Genomic DNA, 10855 nt, shown 5'->3' on the forward strand with positions numbered 1-10855 from the left:
CAGCGTGATCCTAAGAGACACTGATAAAACCCAGAGGATAACAAGTGACTGAAGGAGACAAAAAGCAAATCCAAGTTAACATCTGCCCTTCTGTATGCCAGCAGCTTTACATGTATTTTGAATGCCCAGTAAGAACCACAGTGCAGCAGAGAATGCCTCGTCCCACTTAAACTTACATTTTCTACCCTACCAGCCTGTAACCTAGAGCCTTCAGTAATTCTGAAGCTGAAACGTGAAAATCTGGCTTTTGAAAGATTTGATGTCTTCAGGGACCTCCTGGCTTTCAAATGAAATTCTTTGGATGAATTTTATACTACAGGAGGTAGCATCCACCCCAGCAGGAAGGCCGCAAGAACTGGAAAGCTTTCTAGTGGTAATTCTCCAAACCCTTTCAAAATGGGAGTGAAGCAACAACAAGGCAAAACAAAGACAGCCAGAGCCATAGGAAATGTTTATCAGAGGGAGGGACACACATTGTTCCCTGATCCTGCACAGTTCAAGGTCAGCCATTTACACTACCTCACCCAGCAGTGTTAATTAAACAACCACACTCTGAAGTGCAAACAGGACCCATCCAATCATTCCATGGTTGTACACCAGTCCTGCAGAGACAGGAGCTGCTGACAGAAGGGTGGGGGATGTAAAATCTGCTCTAGCCATTGGCAGTGAGCAATAGGAACATCTGTCCCCCAAATGTCTACTGAAAATTCCATCTAACTTCGAAAGTTGAAAAAAAAATAAAGCACTTTGGAAAATTTAACATGAAGCTTGGACAGCATTGAAATGACCCCTAAATATAACTTCTTTAACTATCAAATATACAGTAAACTGAAGAACCTTGAAAAATGAGAGTTAATTCAATTGGGTTTTTTTTTTTTTTTTGGTACTCTAAATCTGTCATGTCAGGGCCTAAAAAAGGTCTTATTAGAGTATCATTCACTTACTAACTCATCATGGAAGCCTCAATCCACTGAGGATCCACTAGACTGAAGTCTAGAGCGTCCAAGCTTATGGAGAGAATGGATTTCACAGCCCATTGAGTCAATGGATGGAGCAGTTTCAGTCTGCTGGGTTAATGTGGGTGCTGCTGACACACACTGAGTGCTTTTACAGCATTAAATAGCCTGACTAAACTTTTCATGAAAAAGCACTTTACATTCAGAATAATATATTTTCAAATTATGACAATTAAGTTTTGCTTTTCAGAAAAAGAAAAGCAATTCCTTCATAGTGTAAATTATTTGCTAGATTTACCACCTGAATTAAAAGGAAAAACCTTTTTGTCTTCAGTTATGATAGCCCAGAGAACCTCTTTTAAAGGAAAGTCTTGTGTATTTCTACTCCTATTAGCTGTAACTATACTGCTTCAATGATTGAGACTGTTTGTGTTAGTAAAGTTTTGCAAGGTCAAGTTTTTAGTTGAGACAGAACAATTTTAAATTTCAAAAGAAGCAAGCAGATCCTGCAAGAAAGGGAAGTCAGAGCCATCCTCCATGTGAAAGCAGGTACACGATTAAATGCGATTTTGGGAATGAGACTGCTGCACACACTTCAAGTATTGGTGGCACAAACGGTGCAGCTTTAATGTCAGCCCTCCTTCAGGGTCCTGGAAACTCAAGTGTTCATCTGACTGACTTCATGGGGCAGGTGAAAGCCAAGAAGGGCTGGAAGCCTCCCAGGAGACACTTCATTAGCGTTTGTTATCTGCCCTTTCACTGACTCTTTGTTCAGAAAACTTTAGAGCAATATACTGACAGAAGTTTCACCGACTTTCCGTGTGAAAGAAGGTGGATGGAAAGCCAAAGAGCAGCTCTCTAGGACTGCATCAATAAAAGGGATATCCCTTCATAAAGGAAGTTCTACCCTTTGCATGAGGCCAAAGGAACAAATTAGGAGAAATGTGAATGTACTTGTGAAAGTCTCATGTGGTGGTTATTGATAATTTAAGCATAACAAATTGGAAATATACTTAAACTTTGCCCAATGATGGCATTATTTCTTTGTGACATTACTCAAAGCAAGACTCAATCATCTGGGAATAAAAAGGAAAATTTTCACGTCTTAGGATAATTTTCTTTCATGTCGATTATCAAGCCTTACACTCTCACATCTAGGGAAATCTCTATAACAAAATAAACCTTTCTAAGAAACACATTAGAAATCCTTTAGTATTTCTAACTTGTTTATTAATATTTTTGATCCAAGTACACACCTAATGGTTTATTAAGAATGCGACACCTCCTGCTGCACAATTAGGGTTAATATTCCAAGAGAGTCAAAGTTTTGCAAAAGAGCAAAAAGAAATGTAGATAAGAAAGATGAACGAGGGTAATGAAATAAGCCCTCTTTAATTTCACAATCTTATTACAAGCTGAAAAGGAGAGTTGACCTGTTTCCTGATGAGACACAGCTCTTCCACAAGCTTAAGACATGTTTCTTGAATGTTGATTTTATTTAGTGTGCTCCTGATCTCAAAAATGCTTAGAAAATAGCATGGCCATATTTCATTTTTCATTTTCAAGTTGCAACAAGATATTCTACTCTTTATAAATTTACCATCTGTTATAATTAGCATTAGAGCAATACCTAGGTCAAAAGAACATGCAATAAAACCTTAACTGTGTCTCAAACACAGAGCTTAAGCTTTCCACCCTCTCAGCCTCTGATACACAATTCTTTCCAAAATTATCAGTGCAAAGTATTGAATCAAATATCCATAAACAGTACTTGAAATAAAAAGCATTTGGCTAAGTTGTGGTTGTAGCCCACCACCTGTAGTGACTCAGAATAGGTATGAATTTACATTTATAGAAAAAAGCACTAGTTGCGTATTTTGTGCTTGTAACAGGAACAAGGGCACTGAATTTGTGCATATCAATTGATTTATTACATTCTTTAACAGTACTTCAGAACTGTTTTATTTGCTCTATTGTCTTTTTGCTGCTGGTGGATGAGAAGGAGGACCAATAGTCAAGTGGAAGTATAGTATTTTAAAGCAATTCAGGATTTAAAATAAGAAAACAACTGCATAAGCCTTGGCTATCCCATTTGGAAACAGAGAAATGTCCTAATGTGAAATTGAAAGCCAATCTTCAGGCTAAAAATATTCAGAACAAAATGTAGCTCTGTTCAAAATGTGCAAATTTCTTTTTATTCACTTAAACTGATTTCATTCTATAATAATGCAGTGACTAATTGTGCCCTGAGTAGGCACAAGTGTGCCTGACTGAAAAGATGGAAAATGGCAGTTAAATAATTAATGTAAAAATATGTTGATGACCCTAAGAAAATGTGAGATATTGGGAATTAAATAGCTGGCATTACGTAATCTACTTACTGCATAAAAGGCATTAGAAGTATCCATTAAATCTGCCATAAATAAAGAAACTTAGGAAAAGGTAGCATTTTTCCCCTTTTGCTTAAGAGGAATAGATACAGTAACTTTTTCAACAACTAAATAAAGAACCCCATATTATATGAATCCACAAACTTCACAGTTTACTTGAGAGCAAAATTAAAATATGAAATACTAATTTTTTTTGGGGGGGGTGGGCATGGAATGAGGGTGCTAAAGAACCACATTATACATTCTAATTTTATACAAATGAAGATTGGTATTAATGATCTATGTATGTATTAAGTTAAATTAAGAGTTATTTTCAAACAGGAAGAGTAAATGCCAGCCTGGAGCTGTAAGGTTACTGTAGGTGTCTTCTGAAGGTCTTTGAGGCCAGGACAGACAAGAACCTGCCTGATGCAGAGAAAAATGATTGCCCTGAAGCACAGAGCGGGGAAAGAAAAAACAAGTAATTTGAAGTCTTCTCGAGGCTGATCTTCATAGGAGTGTGGGGTTGTGGTTCCTCTGTGGCAGATCAGAAGCATTGCTCAGAACAGTAAGTGGATCAGAGGAAAGCCGAGGAGAGACACCTGAACCCAACAACACAACAGGGCAACTTAATCAGAGTTAGCACTAAGGCCATGAAGCAGCCTGTGCAGCTGGGAGAGCCCTGCCTTGCACAGCTAATGAGGCATTGAAGCAAGTAACAGCTTCCAGATCACTAAAAAAAGAAATCATTCAGCTTTCTCTGCCTGAATATTCTGCCCTCTTCCTTTCTTTTGGAGCAGATAGGGTAGAGCTGGGGCTTTTATTGTTGCTGCTCCTGAATTTTATTATCGATTCCAGCAATATAGTTATAATTTTGGATATATTTTGAAAGCCAGCCTCCTTTTGCAGTACATCTTAGGCCTGCTAAACTTCTGCCCATGTTTAAATGTGGGAGAGCATGCTGAGCCAGGGGAAAGCCCGGAGATCTGGCCGTGCCCTCACCGATAGCGACTCTGTCGGTGCAGGGAGCGAGCTCCTCACCCGAGGGAGATAATCCCAAAGTAAGCTGTAAAGGCGTGCAGGCAAAGGCAGAGAAAAAGGAGTATGGGTTCCACAAGCACCTTTATCACAGGTGAAGGATCAGGGACGAAGAGCAGGTTTAAACACAGGGTCCAGGGATTTTATACTCGGAGAAAGCGGGGTGGAGAAAGGGGAGATAGCCAATAGGGAAGGGTGAGATGGGAGGAATCCACTGGGAATTAACCACTGGGGAACGCTTGGAGGGGGGATAACAGAGAGCAACCAATGGGGCATCGAGTAACACAGAACTTGCCAGAACTAATGCATAATCAACTACGGGGATACATATTGATGACCTTATACATAAAACTGGGAGGGGAGAGCAGAAACCAATCAACTTGCAAAGGCAGTTGAGAGAAACAAAGGGTTGTGGGGACTCGCCCTCACCACAGAGGTTGTCTTCAAACATCAGTGCCTGACCACCAGAGTGGATTTTGTTGTTTCCTCCAGGGTCATTGTGGCCCCAGCCACTCACACCACAATGAACGTGAACTGTTGGGGTTGAGTTTACAACAGCCTGTCAGAGGGGTGAGTGCTCTAAACGATGCCATTCATCTCCTGGCCATGCATTTTGCAGATGAAAAGGATAAATTATTTTAGCCTAATGCAGTACCTGCCTAGCCAGACCTTTACAGTACTCTTATCACCATGGTAACCCTGAAGGAGAAACACACAACTAACCTAAAAGTGCTGGGAATAAGGAAAACAGTTTTACTCTTTTCCTTGTTCTCCTCCCCCCCCAAAAAAAAAAAGGTAAAAAATGCAAAAGATTCAGCACCAAATACTCCTAATTTACTCTCCAGACTCTGAGAAGTGAATCTGTGCACTCCTTCTTTTGCTTTTGTAAACTCACAGTGTGTTTCAGCAGAGAAATTCTCTTGACAAAATTACAAATCAGAACAACTGGAAATGTAGCCCAATGTAAAACTCGCATAACCAGCTGTATCATCAAGTTTTTGTGTGAATTTGGAATCATCTTGGTGAATAACACAGTTTTTTACTGCATGCAGTTTAGCACTCAGATTAGAAACCTAATGCTAAGGACCCTAATTAGAAAATCATGTGCATACACCCACATATAAAACAAAAGGAAACCCTGGTCATCCTAAAATAAGCCCTATAAGACTAAAATAAGACAATATCCGCCTTGAAAATTCAGCTTTCTACATGGAAGCATCAACTGCTTTGCCACAAAGACCGTTTATGTGAAAATTCTCAGGTCAGGGGCCTTCAGAGAAAGTCTTTTCCCTAATAGCTGTCAGAAGAAAGGAACTCTGCTTTCCACAGAACTTAGCAGAATTCCATATCCACAGTGGGACAACTGCCAGTAAATTCCCAGCACACAGTACCAATCAACACATCACATCAGTGGGAAACAGGCTGGAGAATCCATGAATAGGATTAAAGCCCCTTCCTTAGCCTGATGGCAGTGTCCAGGTCTGCAATTTCCCTGCATAACAAAGTGTGACACTGTGTGACACTTAGCAAGGGCTCTGAGGAATCTCTGTTATGATTTCCACACCAAATAACACTCTGGCCTTGCAGAAGGGTGCTCAGGGCAAACTGCATGGTTGTACAGATGTTTTCTGCCCACAAACTGGAACAGGTTGCCGAGTAAACAGGACTCCACAGCTCCTCCCTGCTCCAGGCACATCCGTCTTCCTGTTTGTCTGTTCATCCTCTGACAAACTCTTAACCCAGGCACAGTCAGCGTTTGTGAAAAGTGGCTTGCAACATCACCAGAGTGCCTATTATGATAACTCTCTCCCCTGTACCATCTAATGTTTCTAACAGCAAATCAAACAACAGATGTATAGCCTCTAGAGTCAAACAACGTGTTGTGTTCCAAACAGATTTGCTCTGCAAATATTGGAAGATGTCCTCAATAGCTAATACTACCATTTCTCCATTTTTCTTTTGAAGCAACAAGGAGATGATAATAAAAGTCAGTATATATTTTATAAAAATAAATGTCTGTTTAGAACTAAAACCAATATATGCCACAGAATCATGCATCTCCTCTCCTCTGTTTTGTAGCTGAATACTCAAAATTGCTTCTTCTGCATTTATTTGAAAATGAAGGCATTTTTTCTCACACATACTCATTTCGGAGGAGAGATTTTACTACCATTTTCATAGACTTAAGGTGATGGCAATACATGATGACAGTGTCTAAAATTATTATTTTCCCTTGTACATTTCCTTTTATGTTAAATTTTCAATTTTCTAATTTCAGGTTTGTCTACTAGGAATAAACCTGTAGAATGTGTTAAAGGAAGTGCTAGAATAGAAACTACCTATTAAGCTTACTCCCCACAATTTGAAAAAAAAAAAAAAATCTCATTTAAATGATTGGCTGTCCTAATACGTAACACAAAAGAGACAATCTAGAGAAAGTAAGAACCAGAAGTCTGATCTTATTAACAAAGTACCACTCATAAACAAAGGTGTTGTCACACTAGGTCACTTGACTTCACAATAAATAAAGATGATTTATGCCAGGCAAACACTTCACATTTTGAAAATCAGAACAGGTGTTAGTCAAATTTTAGCCAAAAACAGTTGTGGCATATGGATGATTCCTTGTGTTTAATAAATGTTTAACAAACACTCATTAAAAGATATAACACAGAAGTTTCAAATGCACTTTAAAACTTGTGCAATGCTAGGTCAGGGGTTTAACAAAAGCACAAACATAACCTCTCCTTCCAGCCTGCTGTTCGGTGATTTCATTAGGAAATGCAATTTAGCTAATGATTCAGTTAATCTTTTTATAACCACTCACATAAATCTTGAATAAATGTTATGCAAGCTCCAACACTAATTTAAATTACTCCTATTAAGAGTCATGTCCAAATAAAAACATGACTGTAGGCAATAACAGCCTTACAAAGGTATGTCCATATGGTACAACTTTCAAAAATACAGAATTCCTCACATCCCCATCCTTCCTCTGCTGTCATTTTAAAGCTGTTGCATTTCTTTTTCCCTTGTCTACCTTTCTTCTGCAAAAGTGATCCCCAAAAGATAAAAATGGGCAGTAAACCTTCAGATGTTTTGTAGTTAAACTCTATCTGTTTGTCTTTTATGGTGAGCAATGCAAATTTTGGCTTGTAGAAATAACCTTATTAGGTATGCAGGCATTTCTCTGGAAACACTATCATAAAAACCACAACTAAGTCATTAATCTTTTCAAAAAGCTTGTTGAGATCCCCATAGGCATTTAAATGGATCATAACAGTCTCACATATGAAATATAGAGCTGCAGCCAAGAGTCTGACAGAAGTGCAAATTTGGACAAATAAGACCATCAAAGCTTCAGCTGAAGAGATTTCTCTTCTCTCCACAGGACGAGGGGTTGATAAGACCAATCATGGAGAATGAAACTATAAATGAAATAGAAATGCCAAATTCATGCCAGCAACCCATGGACTGTTAAAAGCCTACCTGCCTGAAGACAGCAGCTATTAAATGATTATATCACTGCAGAGAGACTGGCACCATAGGATAAATGATGGAGTATTTGCCCAGAGGTGAACATCCCTGTTTGTCCTGGTGGATTATTATATCACACTCAGGGCAGTGAGCTGAACACTTGGTGTATTAAATCAGTGAAATTATGATATCCTCGTGCACAAATGGAGTGGGGAAAAAAAACCAAACCACCCGTTGTCTGGGATAAACCCCACAAATTAGTGGTAATCATATCCAGGGACCAAAATATCAAAATTGGACCAAAGAGCTTACATGCAAACCAGTCCTCAGAAAGAACAGGCCCAGATTTCTCTGTTTGCCCCTGGACTAGCTCCAAGCTACTTTCCAGGTTAGGTGTGCTTGCTGCAGGTTATTTTACAGTACCAGGATAAAGTATGACACCCAAATCTACTGCACTCTAAAGCTGAAATGGTCAGATTCACTTACAAAATTTATTCAGAGAGGACTGTGAGCTGAACCAGAGATGCTGAGACCTTCGCCCCAGAAGCTGTACAAAGAGACAAAAAGTTCTGCCAGATCCTGGGGAAAATATGGATTTGGCCAGAAACAAACACAGTGAAGTTGGTTTTTTGGGGGGGGAAGTGGGATTATGGGGTTTGTTTGTTTGTTTGCTTATGGGAAGTACAAAGAATTGCTGTCAGTCTGAAAGAGATGGCAGGTATGAAAAAAGTTAAAACAAAGTTTGCAAAATAAACATTCAACAAAAGCAGTAACTGAAATTTCATAATCTCCAGGAAGGACTTTATAAACACCCACACTATCACTATTTGTTTCCATAAACCATTCCAAATTTGTCTTCTCAGTATCAGCCAGGTAAATATTCAGGACTTTTAAAATTTAGTGTTAAATCAATGTACAAAGTACCACTGTTTTTCCTGCTTGCCCAGCTCTAATGGAAATGCTTAATGCCATGTTGGAAAATAAAAAAAGTTACACAGCAATGAGACAGAAGAAAATGAATGTGTGTTTGCATTCAAGGAGGAGAAATATGCAGCCTTTGTGATAAGTTACACTTTCTTACACAGGCATCTTCTCTGAGATTTCTGCAACCTCAGTAGTCAATAATCTTCTCTTTCTTTTTTTGAACAGGGTGTAAAACTACTTGGGATTGTTGACCCAGCCGCATGGAGAATTATTTCCATTTTCAGTTAGCTTAGCATGTAAATGAAGCACTGCTCTGGCACCGTGGTATATAAAGTCTGAGAACTCATTTGCTTTAAGCACATGCAGTATTTTGGAGAAATACTTTATGATATGCACAGAAGTTTAAGTAAGCTTATAAGTACACAGGGTTAATAAGCAAAAAAACAACTGTAGTCTTTCAGTTGTGCTGCAGATCAGCTGAGAAACCCAGTGACAGTGAAATGGCCCAGGCTCCTCATTCCCGCAGTGAGTTCAACTCTGCCTTGAAGTCTCATCATTGACAGTTTGGTACCACAGAGGCTGGACTTGGAAGTGCTGCCTCCATCCCCACTGCTGTGTCTGGCTAGGGAAGAGGATAAGGAGAGTCTGCAGCGGCCCCATCTAACCTCAAACACTTCACCAAGGCTGCAAATCAGTGCTCAGTATCCCAAAACACTCTCTGCAAGTGCTTCAATTGGACAATTCGGTTCAAAGTTACAGGAGATGAACCCTGGGTTGTTCCCACTGCTGAATTAATCAGCGAATAAGGAGCTCTTACTCTTCTGAAATAAACTGAAAGTTATTAGAAAGTTTTAAGTTTCTTGGAAACTTTGGAAAGTTTTAAGTTTCTTGTCCCCCTCACCCCCATCTAAGAGTGGGGAGAAAACATAAAATATTAAAAATATTTCATAGGCTGAAATTGGCAAAAAATAAAAATCTATGCTGTCACGTGGATTGTTTGGTTTCAATATTTTGTGTTAGTTTAATGATATTCCTTTGTATTTTTAAAGTAAGAATTACATTGCTTTTCTAGGTGAAAACTGGTTTCAAACAAAATCCTAAAGCTCTTCAATTTTTAAGATGTCAAAACAGAAGAGGGTGACAGCTCTAAAACTGTTTGCAAAATGGGAAATTATTCAGACTTACTTTTTCCCATGAAAATGACGAATGTGTATTCTACAAGAAGTAGATGGCAGAATATCACCAATGGTCACTCTATTGCTGCTCAGTCAGGATGCTCTGGGAGCACTTACAAGAAAATAATAAAGTAAAAATCCAAGCAAAAGACATCAAAACAGATTAGTTTGATTAAACAAGTAATTTCTTTTAAAGAAATACTTTCTATTGCCTTTTTTCTAGAAGTCTGTTTTCTCATTTAATCTTTCTTCAAGCTGTCAACTACCAAAAGCAGTCAATAGAATTTGCTTGAAGACCATACAAGGGCTACAGAAAAGTCACAAATTATTCCTCCAATATTGCTGCTCAGCTGCTTCCCTTTTCAGTGTCATTCAGGGTTGTCATGTATTCTGCTGCTCCTCAAACTGCCTTCTCCTTGATTTTTTAAATTTACATCAGGAACACAGACCCCTGAAACCAAAGTTACAGGTGCTTTACGGCTGATCAAAAATGAACTACCAATACAGTTGGGTTTTTTGTTCTTGTTTTATTTGTCCCTGGTCTTTTTTAGAGATTTCATATAGGTTTTAATTTATATTCAAGTAATCAGACTGTTTTTTAGTTCAACAGAAAGCTTCCTACTGGGAATACATTTTCTTAACAAAAAAATGTGGATTTATTCACACCAAACTATTTGGCTGTGGCTGCCTGCCGCTTCTCTAATTAATATTTAATTATTTATTTGAATTAGAGCAGCTTCTCTGAATGTGTGCCAGACCAGAATAGTCATGGAGCTGGAGTACAGAATCAGCATTTGCAGGAGCCCAAAGTTCAAATCCCTATCCTGATTTAATTTTTGGCTTTGGAAGGTGGACAGCAGCTGCCTCCCCTGTGGTAGGAAAAATCACACAGGATCTGACTTGAATTGCTGCTGAG

The sequence above is a fragment of the Corvus cornix genome, chromosome 4A, assembly GCF_000738735.6.
Source record: "Corvus cornix cornix isolate S_Up_H32 chromosome 4A, ASM73873v5, whole genome shotgun sequence".
NCBI lineage: Eukaryota > Metazoa > Chordata > Aves > Passeriformes > Corvidae > Corvus > Corvus cornix.